Consider the following 16472-nt stretch of genomic DNA (forward strand, 5'->3'; position numbering starts at 1 on the left):
TCGTGTCTGCCTGTCCCGCATCGGACTTGTCAGCCACAAACGAGCCTGCAGCTGACGTGGACTTTTTTTTAACCCCCTCCATAAATCTTCGTCCGCGAAGCCAAGCCAAAGAGAGAAAGAAGTTATGTAGAGCAACCAGTACCTATAACACTGGTATAATTTCTGGCAAGTTATCAATGCATTACGTGCTGTGCATTAATTGCTCTCAATATCTTTTAATAAAAGCCAATAATTTCACAAGCTCCCCTCGGTGCCTTCTGTCCACAAATAAGGTTTCAATATTAGGTGGGAGCTGAAGAATTTTACAACACTACAAAGGTGGCTGAAGAGAATACATAGTAGGTTAAAACGTTTAATTTGGTGTTTCTCATCAGTGTTCATAGAATATAAGGTTAAGCTGCAAAATTCAAAAAGAAAAGAAAGGTTCTGCTGAATCTGGAAATCTGAAATTAAAAAAAAACCAGAAAGCTAAAATATCAGAAATGCTCTGATAACTGGTTATTGAGGGAAAAAAAAGAGAAATGCTAGAGGGGCTCAGCAGGTCTTGCAGCGTCCATAGGAGGTAAAGATATATTACGTACAATTCGTGCCTGAGCTCTTCTTCAAGTTGTGAATTAAAAAGCAGGCAGGTGCCTGAATTAAAGGGTTGGGGACAAGTGAAGAAAGGAGCACATATTCACAGGAAAAAAAGGTGATAATTGGAGAGGAGCACAGGGGAGGAAAGATGAGAAATAATCGGGGGAGGTGAATACAGAGCTGGAGGAAAGGAGACAGTGGAAAAAGGAAAGAGAGAGAGAGAGAGACAAAGGTGGAGGAAAGGGGGAAATAGGGATCCATGGGGGGGAGAGGTGGGGGGCAGCAATGGAAACTGGAGAAGCTGCTGTTAATGCCATCCAGCTGGAATGTGAGAGGTGTTTTTCCTCCAATTTGAGGGTGGTCTCAATATGGCAGTGCATGAGACTATGGACAGAAGCGTCGACATGGTAATGGGGGAGGTCATTGAAATGGGTGTCCTTTGGGAGATCTCCACCACCACGGTGGACAGAGCTAAGGTGCTTGACGCTGCAATCTCCCAGGCTCTGCATTCAGTCTCTCTGATGTAGAGGAGACCACAACAGGAGACCACAGTAGGTGACCCCTGCACATTCACATCTGAAGTATTGCTTCACTTGGAAGGCTCATTTCAGGCCCCGAATGACGGTGGAAGGTGTGGGAATTATGGACACTGAGATACCTGCTGAGTTCCTCCAGCATTTCTGACCTTTTACTGCAGTCACAAGTGTCTGCAAACTTTCGTGTTTCACTTATCTGACAAGTGTTTATTGGCTGGAATTGAGGACTCGGTTCCTCTTCCCAGATGCTCCCTTACATTTCTAGTATTCTCTGTTTTAACACTTCCAGAAAAAAAAATTCTCTATTAATTATTCATAGCAAAATCATACGTGAAGTTTGTTGAATTCATTACCATTTGTTCTTCAAATTACCAAGCAAGTAGCTGTTCCATATATTTTTTGATGCGCAATGTCATTGAAACATGATACAACCTGCAACTGGGGGGGGGTTCCTGCTTTTCTAATCCAGCAGATCGACGTTTTTAGTCTCATTAATACTCACAAAACTTAATAGCTTGAATTTTACTAATAAAATTTGCAGGTGTAAACACCTCCAATGACCTGACCTGGTCCAAGCACATCGACACAATGGCCAAGAAATCCCACCAGTGCCTCAACTTCCACGGAAGCTTGGGGAAATTTGGCATGTCTCTGCTTCTCTCAACAGCTTCTACAGATGCACCACTGAAAGCTATCCTATCAAGATGTACTGGTGAGGGCTAACAACAACTTGCTCTGCCCAAGACAGCAAGACACTGCAGAAAGTTGTCAATGTGGCTGAAACCATCACCTAAATTCATTCCCCTCCCATGACTTCGCGCTGCCTCCAATAGACAGCCAACAGATTAAAAGACTCATTCCATTGCAGGCACGCTCTCTTCGGTGCCCTTGTGTTTCACACAGCACCACATTCAAGTCAAGTTTATTGTCATCTAATTGCAGAAGTACAACCCAACGAAACAGCGTTCTCTGGGCCTCGGTGCAATACATGCAGACACACAACCAGACATAAAGACAAACAATACACATGCAGGCCAGTATTCATACATACAAATGTTTCGTCCATATGAGAGTCTTGGATGGTTAATGTGAGCAGTTCCTTTGGTCGTTCAGCATTCCCTGTGGGAAGAAGCTGTTCCTCAGCCTGGCGATGCTGGCTCCGATACTTCTATATCTCTTTCCCGATGGGAGCAGCTGAAAGATGCTGAGTGCGGAGTGGCAGAGGGTCCTCAATGATTTTGCCTGCTCTCTTCAAGGACAGTTTCTTTCAGGCTGTTATCAGATTCCTGAACAAATCTCACACAAGTAAAATAATGGTGGCTTGGTTCTACTCTAACTGATCCCTCCCTGTGATTCTGCTACATCCATGTAACTCCGCATTCTGTATTGGCTTTTTTAAAAATTGTACTATGAATGGGGGTCGATGAGTTGGACTTCACACTATACCTGAATTGAATCTAAATTTTGCAATGGTAATGATGTGAAAATGTCAAAATTTGCAGTTGTTGCTCTCTGTAATTTACATCAACTTTGGGATTTCCTAGATGCGTAATTTAACAGGAAATCCTCGAAATGGTGTTGATGATCTTGTTCTCTGACCTGCTCTGATTGAACTAAAGCAGTGGCCTTCAAACTGCCCCACTAAACTCACATTCCACCTTAAGTAATCCCTCTGCCATAGGTGCTCTATGATTAGTAAGGGATTGCTTAAGGTGGTATGTGAGTGGAAAGAATAAAGTTTGAAAACCACTGTTTTAATCGTACCTAATGGACTCGTTATGTGCACGGTTTCAGAACTCCAAAGGAAATGGGCCAATGACAATTTTTCTCATGCATAATATTTAGGTAACAATTGGGTCTAGAGGAGTGATCCTCAACCTTCCCTTCCCACTCACATACTACCTTAAGCAATCACAGAGCACAAATAGCATAGGGATTACTTAAGGTGGAATGTGAGTTTAGTGGGGGCAGTTTGAAAACCACTGAATTAAAGAAATACATTGGAATTGGCATGAAGTTATAGTATTTATGAATAAGTCAGGGTTTTAAGTTGCATTTTGTTGTTTGAGATTATAACAGTTTAGGACAGCGGTTTTCAACCTTTATTTTTCCAATCATATATGCCATCAGTGCTCTGTGATTAATAAGGGATTATTTAAGGTGGTACGTGAGGGGGGGGAGTGGGGAACCACTGGTATAGGAAGACAAAGCAAAGCAATACCTTCGACTCTCAGAACTAATTTTTGCACGTGCGTTGAAATCCTCTGATGTAAATATAAAGGATTTAAAATTAATTTTTATACCACGATCAGAATTTTTTCCTTCGTAGTTTGTTGCCTATCAGAATTATTCAATGGGATTTGCTAGTCAGTATGCCTGAAGCTATCATGGCTGCTGGAAGCTTTGATCCTTTGAAGCTAACACTTAACCATGGCATGGTCAGGAAAAGAGGAAATTGACTCTTTGGTCAAACTTTTTGATAAGCATTTTGTTGAGGTCAGTGGCGAGCTTCCATGCTTCTCCGATGACTGCTTTTAATGCAACGATCCTTTGGATCAGGTTTCCTGTACTTTAATTAAGTGTTTAGTCCATCAAGGAATGTTGTTATACTTGCCTCGTTTCAATTACATGGTATCATGTAATTTCATCATTCATCAGGAGTAATATTTAAAGTTCTGGCACACATTCTCTTAAAGGGCTTTCTCTTATTATTTCCTTAGAGGCTCACTTTTTTTCCTCACTGAATCTACCTTCCCGGAGAGTATGTCACACACTTCTCCATCGCTGATGACAGAACTTTGCAGCCTTGATACCAATGCACTCTGAACATACTTCCCCAAAGGTCCAACTTTGCTGCTTGTCTCCTCAATAGAAAAGGCTCTGAAACGTTTAGTTCTTGAACTCTGCATTCTGGTATCTGCTTTCCTGAATTGTCTGGCAGAGGTTCAATCTGCTTGTCCAAAATAACTGCACTGATGGGTTTTAAAACTGTAAATTGTAGCTCTCGCTGCATTTTACTGAGGTGGGGGATTGGCTGTAATAATTTAGTACTGATTTATGCCTGGCTGAAAGTTTCAGATACAAAAAAGCATTTTTATCTCGAGGTTGTGGAAATGGAAGTCCTTCATTCACTGTGACTGAGGAAAATGAGGCAGTGAGAGTTATGAAAAACAAAATGAATGACTGGACCCAGAGGGACATGACAAGGTAAGAAATAGAATTGGGTGTAACCCTCCTGCCCATTCCTCCATTTAATCTTATCATGGCTGATCTTTTACCTCTGGGACGAATCCCTAAATACCCTTACATCTAAAAAAAGCTATCAAACTTTGAGTGTAATCAAAGTCTGAGACCCAATGGTCATCGCAAGGCTGAGAATTTGAAAGAACCTTTTAAATATGGAAAGTCTTTCTCAAATCTTGTCACCAGTACCTGACTCCTTCTTTTGCCACTTTGACCACTGGTTTTGGACACCCTGAGCCAATGGAGATATTATCCCCTTATCTACTCTGTCAATCTGCTGAGTTTATTATTTAATTAATAGCTCAAGTTGAACAGAATGGGGTTACCATGCTACAGAGAAGATGCTGCGAAGCTGAAGAGGGTACAGAGAAAATTTATAAGGATGTTGCCAGGACTCAGGTGCCTGACCTCTAGGTTGTGCAGCGAGGGCTTTATTCCTTGGAGCAATGGAGAATGAGGGGTGTTCTTGTATAGAGCTGTACATATTCATGAGGGGAATCGGTCAGGTGAACGCACATAGTCTTTTGCCCAGGGAAGGGGAATCGGTAACCAGAGCACAAAGATTTAGGGTAAGGGAGGGTGATATTTAACAGAAACCTGAGAGATAACTTTTATTTACACAAAGGATGGAATAGGCTGCCAGAGGAGGTGTTTGAGGCCACAGATGAGGCTACTTAACAAGATAAGAGTGCAGGAAGCAAACTAGCATGGGTAGAGGGTTAGCTGTTTGGCAGGAAGCAGGGAGTTGGAATATGTGGATCAAATTCTGCTTGGCTCCTTCTTTTGCCACTTTGACCACTGGTTTTAGACACCCTGAGCCACAGGGGCCGGTGTTACAGCCACTTCTTTTTGTGTTACATTTAGGTTATGGAATGAATGGCTTTGTGGCCAAGTTTGTGAAGGTAGATGGAGGAGCCAGTAGTGTTAAGGAAACTGTGAGACTACAGAAGGACTTAGACTGATGAGGAGAATTGGCAGAGAAAGGAGCAAATGAAATACAATGTCGGAAAGTGTAAGGTCATGCACTTCAGTCGAACAAATAAGAGGGCAGACTCTTTTCTAAGTGGGGAAAAATTTGAAAATACACAGATGCGAAGAGTCCAAGGAGTCCTCGTGCAGGATAGCCTGAAGGTAAACTTACACGTTGAGTCAGTGATGAAGAGACAAATGTAATGCTGGCATTCATTTCGAGGGATAGAATATAAGAGCAGGAATGTGATGTTGGGGCTTTAAAGACACTGGTGAAAGTACTTGGAGCATTGTGAGGAGTTTAGGGCTCCTCATTTAAGGAAGGGTGTGCTGACATTGAAGAGGATTCAGAGGAGGTTCACAGGGATGATTCTGGGAATGAAAGGGTCATCATATGAGGAGCTCTGTACCTTTTGGAATTTAGGAGATTTAAACATTTTGAATGTTGAAAGGCATGGACCGAGTAGATAGAGAAATGCTGTTTCCCATCGTGGGAGAGTCTAGGACAAGAGGGCACAGCTCAGGATCGAAGGGCGACTGCTTAATACAGCGATGTGGAGGAACTTCTTTAGCCAGAAGGTGGAATTTGTTGCCACAGGCAGTTGTGGAAGCCAAGTCACTGGGTGTATTTAAGGCAGAGATTGATTTGCCAGGGCATCAAAGGTTATGAGGAAAATGCCGGGCAGTGGGGCTGAGAGGGAAAATGGATCAACTGAAGAGCCTATTCCTGTCCCCATGTTTTATGAACTTCTGGAGGTGGATACTGTTCAAACAAATCTTGGATGAACACATAGGTAGGGAGAAATATAGGTCAAATGCAGGCAGTTGGGACTAGCGTGGATGGGGTATTTTGGTCGGTGTGTGCAAGTTGGGCCAAATGGCCTGTTTCTATGCTGTATTGCTCTATGGCTGAATAAAATCATCTTCCTAAACTCTCTGAATTCCGTACACATGCAGTCAGCCATTCATTAAATACCAAGATTATTTCAAAATACGATAAGCTCAGACTGCCTAATTTTTTGTATGACAAACTCACTATCCCACGAATCATTTTGATGAACTGCTCCAGTCTCAAATATATCCTGAACTAGATCTGTACACAATATTCCAGATGCCAATGTACATTTGGAACAATCCTCAGTGCACTTCTTACCATCCTTATGGTTTCCTGCTGATTCTCAGTGATTTGTGTACAATGAAACCCAGCTCCCTCTGAATGCAGGGCTCAATCTCTCACCACTTAAAATAGATTTTGTCTTTCCATCTTCTTTCTCTCCTAATTTTTCCACATTATTTTCCCTACCACTTATGTCAAAGTACATGGCCCATATAGTTTCTTGCTTTCTCATTCCTTTTCTTCTACATTTGTGTCCTTCCCCTCCCTTCAACCACTATCTCCATGGCCACTTTTAAAACTCTCAAACAAAACAGCTTGATAGCTAAGTTTAGACTACATAATATGCTCCACTCATTCTCCTCATTAACAAAGCACAAGGTGACCCCTACATTGGTCTCCACGTGACACAGAACCAGTCATTTCTTCCATGAACCTCCCTGAGGCAACAGACAGAATGTTTCCTTCCTGTAAATAAGTGGAGGCCTAATTTTTGCAGAGAAGAAAAAGTCTGCGCTGGGAGTGCGAAGTTGGCCATGAGTGCAGAGAACTGATTACCTTCAATCTGCTGAGGGCAGCTTGTTTCAGATGAGCACAATCTCCCACCACATCTTTGGTTTTGCACCTGATAGGAGATTCTACAAGTTTGGAGAGTGCCACAACTTTAAATGGATGAGGTCATCTTAAGGTTGGTCTCAGCATTTATATCACTCCATTGTTATCATCCCCTAGGACAGACTAAAGCAGTGTGCATCTTATGAACTGGTCTTGGCGAAAGCTGTGATATAGCCCAGCTCTCCACCCCCTTCCCTCTCCATTCACAGAGCTTCTCCCCCCCCCACCCCCGCTTGCTGGTGTGCCCTCCCTCCCTTATCCACCTCTTACCTTATCCTGTGGACTATGGCCCTCACTCTGCCCCTCCCGTCCCCATCATTTTGTTTGGGCGCCTGCCTACATTTTGTCATACCTTGATGAAGGGCTCAAGCCCGAAACAAGGTAAACCCTACATTGGTCTCCACATGACACAGAACCAGTCATTTCTTCCTCGATGCCCCCCCGTGGCAACAGACAGAATGTTTCCTTCCTGTAAATCAGTGGAGGCCTAATTTTTTCAGGGAAGAAAAAGTTATGTATCTTTATCTTTGCTGTATAATGCACACTGTTTGACCTGCTGAGTTTCTCCAGCATTGTGTTTTTACTTCAACCACAGTGTCTGCTACCTTTTGTGTTTTACTCAAGTGGCCGAGTTTTGTTACTTGATTAGCACTTGGAGGCTTGGACTATTGATCCAGACATGGGAATTGAATAAGATTAGTAACTCTAGTGACACATGCTCTAGTGACACATACTGAGTCCTGTTCTCTGGTACTGCTTTGATGTGGTTTATAAGCAAAACACACAGTAAACACTGAAGGAACTTGGCCAGTCTTGCAGCATCCGTAGGAGGTAAAGATATATTACCGATGTTTTGGGCTTAGAAACTTCAAGGTATAAACAAAACAAAGGCAGGCATCTGAATAAAGACTGTGAAGAAAAAGAGGGGAGGGGGTGGAGCACTGAGCAACAAACAAAATGTATATGATGAGGGGAAAGTGAAAATTGACTTTGGCTCTGTAAAAGGAGACAGAGGGAAAAGAGGGGGAAGAGAGAGAGAGAGAGAGAGAGAGAGAGAGAGTGAGTGAGAGAGAGAGAGAGAGAGAGAGAGAGAGAGAGAGAGAGAGAGAGAGAACAAGAGGAAATGAATCAAGGGGATGAAGGTGAGGTATGGGTTTTTTGACAGAAACCAGAGACATTGATGTGAATGCCATTCAGTGCCAGATGGAAGCTGAGTTCTCCCTGTAACTCCATGTTTTCTCTCTCAGGTTCTCCAGTACCTCCCAATCCCAAAATTGTGCTGATGGTACGTAAAGGTTTCATTATTGTCACATTTAGAATGTAACATACATTAAATTCTTTAACTTTGTCTAGAGCCTAGGCAAGATTTATCACTCACTCTATGAGGGAGCTCGCCCCCCCCCCCCCCACCCCAACCTGGGCAGAAATTGGATTGCATGTGGAGGGTGCAAAGATAGCAGGAGAGTTTATATATAAATTAATTTCTAAGAACACGGATAACGTGTACTAAAGGATATACTTCAGATGTGGCAAAGAATGAATCAATGTATTGGATTGAAGGTGGAGTTGTCCCCCAAAATGCTGTTGACCCAGAACAACTTAATACCCTTAACTCTGGGTAAAACAAATCCTGGACACATGGTGCCAGAAGGGTATGAGGTGTATCGAGAATTGTTACAAGTGAAGGCAGCTCATGTCATTCAAGAGTTGAGGAACAAATATGATTTGTCTAATAGAACATTCTTCTGCTATCTGCGAATAGATCTTTCTCAAGGGAATATTGGTGCCATCTATGACCCTACCTGGATGAATTAATGTGGAAATTCTAATTCAACAGGGGAATGTGTGTAAATTTATCTCTAAGATTTAAGTGAGGGAGAGATGGGAGTCGGACTTGGGCACAAAAATCATAGAGTTGTCACAAGATCTGCATCTGGATAGCGTGATTGGAGTCATCATTGTCGGATATAGGACGGTGCAACTTCTTGCCCCAGCTGTACCTCACACCATAAAAATTACTCCGATCAAAGGCTGAAATATCAGAAATGTGCTTTAGGTGTGGTGTGGAGGTTGGAACTTTTGACCACTCCACCTGACTATTTACAAAGGTAAGATCTTTCTGGGAAAAGACCTGGGGGAACATTCTTAAAAAAATTACAAAAGTGGATTTTCCACAGGATTCAGAGTTATACCTTCTGGGAGACATTGGGGACGCGAGTTTTAGACGGACCAGATTTCGTTTGTGAAGGTTGCTTTGGTGCTAGCCAGGAAGTGTATAGCGGTTTTGTGGAAGCCCAATTCCCAACAAAATACCACATGATGGAATGTGGAAATTCAGTGCATCCCCAGGAGAAAATCATGGACAATCTAAGGAAGAAACAAGACACATTCATTAAGGTGTGGCAACTTTACTTGAAACTTATTGGCACACAGATTGATTAGCACCCCTACTCCACCTTCAAATAGAAATCTGTCCCAGCAGAGAAATGAATGTGATCAAAGAAGTGGGACACGGTGCAGGCGACATGCTTCTTTCAGTTTCGTTTTTTTTAACTTACTTTTTAATTTAATTTAAATTAATTGTATTGATGTAATTTCATTAACTGTACTTTCAGTTAAATAAGGGTAGGGGATGGGGAGAAATACACACTCTGTATGTTAAATGAATTTTTTTTAAAAAGATTATATGGATTGTTTGAATTTTAAGACTCCATGAAAATTAAAATAAAATATTCAAAACAAAACTTGGTCTAACAGAATGAAAGCAGAGAGTCGTCACTTTATCAAGCGCCCTTCACTGAAACACACATTACAGATACAGATGTACAGTTAAATAGGACAATGTATATTACCGCTTAAATCAGTTGACTATTAGAATCAAGAGGTAGTACTCGAGAATTAGGGAGATTAATGCAAGATTGGTATGAATGCATGCTGTCTGGCTCTATGAGTTCTGAGGGTACATTTCCATGCAGTCTGGCTCAATAAGTACTGGGGGCACGTTTCCATGCTGTCTGGCTCAATTAAGTACTGAGGGAAAGTTTCCGTGCTGTCTGGATCTATGAGTTCTGAGGGCACATTTCTGTGCTGTCTGGCTCTATGAGTTCTGAGGGTACATTTCCATGCAGTCTGGCTCAATAAGTACTGAGGGCACGTTTCCATGCTGTCTGGCTCAATTAAGTACTGAGGGAAAGTTTCCGTGCTGTCTGGATCTATGAGGTCTGAGGGGACATTTCTGTGCTGTCTGGATCTATGAGTTCTGAGGGTACATTTCCATGCTGTCTGGCTCAATAAGTACTGAGGGAAAGTTTCCGTGCTGTCTGGATCTATGAGTACTGTGGGCACGTTTCCGTGCTGTCAGGCTCTATGAGTACTGAAGACACGTTTCCATTCTGTCTGGCTCTATGAGTACAGAGGGTACGTTTCCATTCTGTCTGGCTCTATGAGTACTAAGGGCACGTTTCCATGCTGTCTGGTTCCATGAGTACTGAGGGTACGTTTCCGTTCTCTCTGGCTCAATAAGTACTGACTGTACGTTTCCATGCTCTCTGGCTCAATAAGTACTGAGGGCACATTTCCGTGCTGTCTGCCTCAATAAGTACTGCCTGTACGTTTCCATGCTCTCTGCTCAATAGGTACTGTGTCTACGTTTCCGTTCTGTCTGGTTCTATGAGTACTGAGAGCATGTTTCCATGCTGTCTGGGTCTATGAGTACTGAATATGGTCTGAAAATTCATCATTTTTCAAAAAGAAAGTGTTGAGGCAGAGTGCATGTTCCCACTGCTATATTTCACATCTCGGACAACCGGGTGGGGATTAGTTTCTCAATAATCCTTTTCAAGCCACTAAAAGAGGCTCAAGGTGCATGGATTCATTTACCTTTCAAACAAAGTTGAAATCATCTTTCATAACTCCTCATAAGATTTGCATTCGCAAATATAAGCCGATCATTGATATACCTCAAAGTAATCCCTTCCTGCACTAACTGAGACATGGCAAGAAACTGAATGAGATGACAAAAAAAACCATCAGAACCTGCACGGAAGAATGTACATTCACAAATCAAAATGCAAATAAAGATAGCAAAATAAATTTAAAAGTTTGCGAGCAAACTGTTTGAAAGTTTCACTCAGCCAGAGCAATCCACATACTGATCTTCCCGGTCATACACACAGCTATTGCTCTCAGCAAACCCACACTCCGGTGCAACACAGTGTGGCCGTGTAATATAAGCTTATTCATACAATGAAATTTTTGTCGTACCACAGTGTGTTGCGATGAGTATAGCTACCCATATCAAGCAGAATTGAAGTTCTCAGATTTTTGCCAGGGCATAGAGGAAATCTTTCCTCCTGATGAGATCCGACCGACGAGAGGGATTAGTCAGGATTAAAGTTGGGTGGGGTGGGGGGGGCGGCAAATCATGGAATGTTTTGTGAACAAGTCACCTCTTTGCTCATTTTATTTTATGGACCACGGTGTGTGCTGAAGTGAGTTACATCTCTGTGGTGCCACACTAAGAGTAGTTACAGCCTTCACAGCGTCAGCGATCGAGACCTGTGTTCGAATCCTGCGCTATCTGTAAGGAGTTTGTACGTTTTCCCTGGGGGTTCCGCTTTCCTCCCACTGTTTGAAACATACTGGGTAATCAGGTTATTGGGGGTACACTGGGGGCATGGACTCGTGGGCCGAAATGGCCTGTTGTGTGTGTGTGTGTATATTTAATATCCAACTACGGATTAAGATCATACATCAGTCCTATTCCAAACAGGACATTAGTCTATTTGGTCCACGAATTCTCAGGTCTCTTTGTACTTGTAAGTAGGGTGTGGTAACCTGCCTAAATGACCACTGAGCAGTGGTACTCACATCCACAGTGATGTAGTGTTTTGAGAGGCTGGTGTTGAAGCTTATCAGCTCCTGTCTGAATGGTTTCTACTCTACTGTAAATATATAATTTTTTAAATTTAAATATAAAAGCTGCTGAATTTCTCCTGCAGATTGTTTTTTCCAACATCTGCAATCTTTTTTTTCTCAGTGCACGACTCAAAATATAACTCACCTGTACCCTGAGCTACACGTTGCCGAATGGAATCTCTGATTCACACATTTAGTGAAACCTCCCATAATCTTTCCACTTAAGTATTAATTTACAAGCACTGCAAAATCTCTTTGAGGGATGCCTACCCTGAAGAATTTCTCCTCTTTTCAAAGGGAGTTCAGTGAGTCTCTCTCACCTCTCCCCCTTGTAAGCAGATCCTCTTGCAACCTCTTGCTTGTCTTCCCCTTATAGCCTCTCCCTTGTAAGCAGATCCTCTTGCAACCTCTTGCTTGTCTTCCCCTTATAGCCTGCTACCTTTCAGTGACTCGCATGCAAGGACACCCAGACCCTTTTCAATATCAACATTCCTCGGTCTTCAACAATTAAAAAAAAAACTCAACATTTCTACTGATATTTTTCCACATGTTCTCCACCTCCTATATTGTTGATTAATCACTTAACCAGTCTGTATTCCCCTGCAGTGAACTGGGATTGACTGGTCATGGGTTGTGCTGATGGCTGGCCCCGCCTATTAGCTCCATCCCCATCTGCCCACATATAACCCTGGTGTCCCGCCTAAACCCAGAACCCCTCTGAAGACTACTGTTAAACCCTACCCTTAGTTAAAAGGTAATAAAAGCTTTTGTTCTCCTCCAGTCATGAGAGCTTTTATTCAAGCTACAATTTTATTAGTTTATTCCCTAATGTTGGAAACGCTACTCAAGCCTGGTATGCGACTGATAGACCTTCTTTCCCTCGACACAGCTCAGGAGTTCACATATGGGCTAGACTGCTTCCAGGCCTACCTGAACGCGACCAGAGGCGTCTACCACACTGATGAACTCAGGAGGACCGCACTCTTTTCGAGTTTAGGAACGAAAGGGTATACAGTCATCAGGGACTGCTCTATGTATGACGCTGCTATCGAGGTATTGAAGGCTCGGTACCTGAAGAATGAGGTTCTAGCGAGGCACTGACTTGCTCGACGTCGCCTGTGGCCAGAAGAGACCATCGATGACTACTTGCTGGATCTGTGGATGCTTGCCAAGAAGTGCAGGTACAAAGCGGCTACACGTCACGTTCATGAGGAAGAACAGATCCGGGACACTTTAGTCGTGGGGGTCCGTTCAAGATACATGACTGCTTGAGTCAGGAGAGAAGGACCTAGCTAGCCACGTTGAGCTGTCCAAATCACTAGAACAGGCCAAGCTCGAGAACGACGACCTCAAAGCCAGCAAGCTCGCCCACCCAGGTGAGCCCATCCAAGTACCAGCTGCTCCCGCTACCTCTGCCCTAATGGCTGCTACTTCCCATGCCAGGGAGTGCATTTTCTGCGTCAAGAGCCAGCATCCCCGATCTCATTGCCTGGCTAAAGACTCGGTGTGTTCCAGCTGCAGCAAGAAAGGACATTGGGTGAGGGTCTGCCACGAGGGGAAGTCTGGGGAAGTTCATGGCCTGCACCACTCCCAGATCTGATTCCAGCCCCAAGTCATCTGCTCCAAATTCGCCTGAGCCTACGTGACACACCATCGGAGGGTGGCAGTGAGGAAAGGGTGCGAAAAGGCTTTGGTAGCCATCTTGGTGTGACCCGAATTCAAACTCGGCAGAGGAAGAAGAAGGATGGGCAGCTTTCCACGCCACAAGGTTGACGCCATCTTACCCACGCAGGGCTGCCCAGGATGGTGGGGGCCACTTGAGTGAGAAGCATTGGGTCTCCAGGGACATAGCCTCGACGGTCCTAGATCAGGACAGACCTCACCAGTTTAGCAACTCCATAGTGACTGTGAAGGTAAACAGACATTCCAATATATGCCTAATCGACACAGGCTCTACTGAAAGCTTCAGAGACTCACGGACTGTGTGAAAATACAACCTGAAGGCGTATCCTTCCAATTACTGCATATTTCTCAAGTCTCATTTGAATTCTACGTGTGTTCAACAACATTGTATACTCCACCTGTCGTTTGAAGGGGGGGATTTCTGTAAATTTCGCTTGTATATTCTTGATGAATTGTGTGGTTCGTGTTGTTGGGTTTGGACTTCCTGTGTCACCTTAAAAGAGTGACCTTGGAGTATTCTGGTCCCCTCCCCCCATAATGGTTCGGAATGAAGGGTCCCCAAAATCAGAACCCACATGCAGCCTTTCCACACTGAATATCGACTCTCCTCCTCTCTTCCCGAATCTGTCCCCAGACTGCAAACCCATTGCTACCAAGAGAAGGAGGTACAGTGCAGCAGACGAGAGTTTATAAATTTGGAGACTCAATGCCTGCTGGATGAAGGTATCATTGAACCTCGCACCAGCCTGTGGAGAGCACAAGGGGTAGTGGTAAAGGGGGAAAACAATCCAGGCTAGTAATTGACTATAGTCAAACTATTAATCAGGCGAAAAATGCACCCCACTCCTCCATAGAGCTGGAGACCCAGCCCACCTCTCCTCCCTCACAAGGGGACCAGGAGACCCAATGAGGCCAAGGCCCCCAGTGCTAAGGTGCTTCACCAGGATCTCCAGACCCCCAGACCGCTTAAATCTGTAAATATGTAAATAACTATATTTTTTTACCACTTGTTTCTGAACCCATGTTCTCTGTCTTCATTCACAGACCCTAAATTCTACAGGAAGGGGTGAATGCAGTGAACTGAGATTCATTGGTAGGGTGTTGTTCTGATGGCTGGCCACGTCTCCTGCCCACATAAAACTCTGGTTTCCTGCCTAAACCCAGAACCCTTCTGAAGACTACTGTTGAACCTTAGCCATAGTTATAAGCTGATTAAAGTGTTTGTTCTCTCTCGAGTCATGAGAGCTTTTATTTGCGCTACACCCCCTAAAGTTCTTTTGCCTTCTGATCATTATTTATATTCCTGCTTTGCTTGGTGTCATCAGCAAGGATGGACGTATTGCATTTGGTCTCCTCAGATAAGTCACTGATACAGACTGTGAATACTTGGGAATTAAATGCTGATTCCTCAGGTACTCCACTAGTCACAACCTGCCAATCTGAGAAAGACCCTTTTAATCCCACCTTTCATCTTCCTTCTGTTCAGCAACATCTCAATCCATGTGAGTCATTTAGCTTGCAATTTCTAACCTTACTTAGCAAGCCCTTGCATGGAACTCTATCAACTGCCTTATGAAAATCCAAATTCACCGCATCCCCTGATTTTCCTCGTGATATTCAATTAGATATGTTCTCAAAAAAAACCTCCAAAAGATTAGTAAAGCATGATTCCCTTTCATAAATTCATGTTGGTTCTGCTCAATCATGTTATTATTTTCTAAATGTCTTGATGTCACATCCTTTAATATAGATTCCAACATTTTTCTAAAGATGTTGGGCTAACAGGTTCATAATTCCCTGCTTTCTCTCTTACTCGTTTCTTGAACAGTCTGGTTGCATTGGCTACCTTCCAGTCTGCAGGAACTATTCTGGAATCTACAGATTGGTGGAAGACAATATCCAGAGCATTGAGTATCCTTATCTTTTTAAACTTAGGTCCTTGGAATTCATCCATTTTCAAACTCACTAACTGATACTAATTTCCTTCACTTCCTCATTTGTCCTCGTATTTCTGGAAAGTCCCTCGAGCCTTCTTCTGTGAAGATAGATGCAAATACATCACTTGTGCTTAATTCTTCTTTCCCTATTGTTCCCCATCATAAATTCTCTCCCCCCACCCCCTCCACCCTCCGCCACAGTCTGCATGGACCCATATTTGGGTTTGCATTCATCCTTTTAACATAGATATATGGAAGCTCTTCTGGAACCCTGTCATTAATTCCTAATATATTTTTCCCTTCCGTTAACATAATCCTGTGAGGATCCTTTCTAAAAATGAACCCAGGCTTGTTGATTTTTCTGGCAATACCATCTTTAATTTATTCTGTAATCCTTTGTTGGGTCATGTTTCTTATTGTACTGTCGCTCCTTAATACAAAGCACATTTGTTGCAAATTATAGATTTGTAAAATGCCTGTCCATTGCCCTGTACTTTCATATAATTTCCCAGCCAGCCTGTCCATCATGACTTCATGGTTTCCAGAAAACCGTAGAACATTTCAGCACTTTGGAGGACTATTGAGTGGGAGGAGAGTGGTGGGACTAGGCAGAATAATAGTTTAGAATAATAGTATATCCCGACATACTCCTCCCATCTGTGTATCTATCTAAATTTTTCTTAAATGTTAGAAATGAGCCTGAATTCACCCGCCACATAAACATCAGGCAACTTTTCATCATACCCTCGTTATAGACTTTGTGAGGAGTTTGAAGAGATTTGGTATTTCACCAAAAACTCTTGCAAATTTCTACAGTTGCACTGTGGAGAGCATTCTGACTGGTTGCATCACCGTCCGGTATGGAAATGCCAATGCACAGAA

General features: G+C 43.1%; 1 long non-coding RNA gene across 1 annotated transcript; it reads left to right on the plus strand.

Moving 5' to 3' along the window:
- Positions 1 to 4227: 4227 nt before the first annotated feature.
- Positions 4228 to 14855, plus strand: LOC138759792 (uncharacterized). The gene is made up of 4 exons (XR_011355088.1): positions 4228 to 4319; positions 6938 to 7126; positions 8301 to 8338; positions 14698 to 14855. It is a non-coding gene; the product is annotated as an uncharacterized lncRNA (long non-coding RNA).
- The last annotated feature ends 1617 nt before the right edge of the window (positions 14856 to 16472 follow it).

This window comes from Narcine bancroftii, chromosome 4 (genome assembly GCF_036971445.1).
Source record: "Narcine bancroftii isolate sNarBan1 chromosome 4, sNarBan1.hap1, whole genome shotgun sequence".
Taxonomy (NCBI): Eukaryota; Metazoa; Chordata; class Chondrichthyes; order Torpediniformes; family Narcinidae; genus Narcine; species Narcine bancroftii.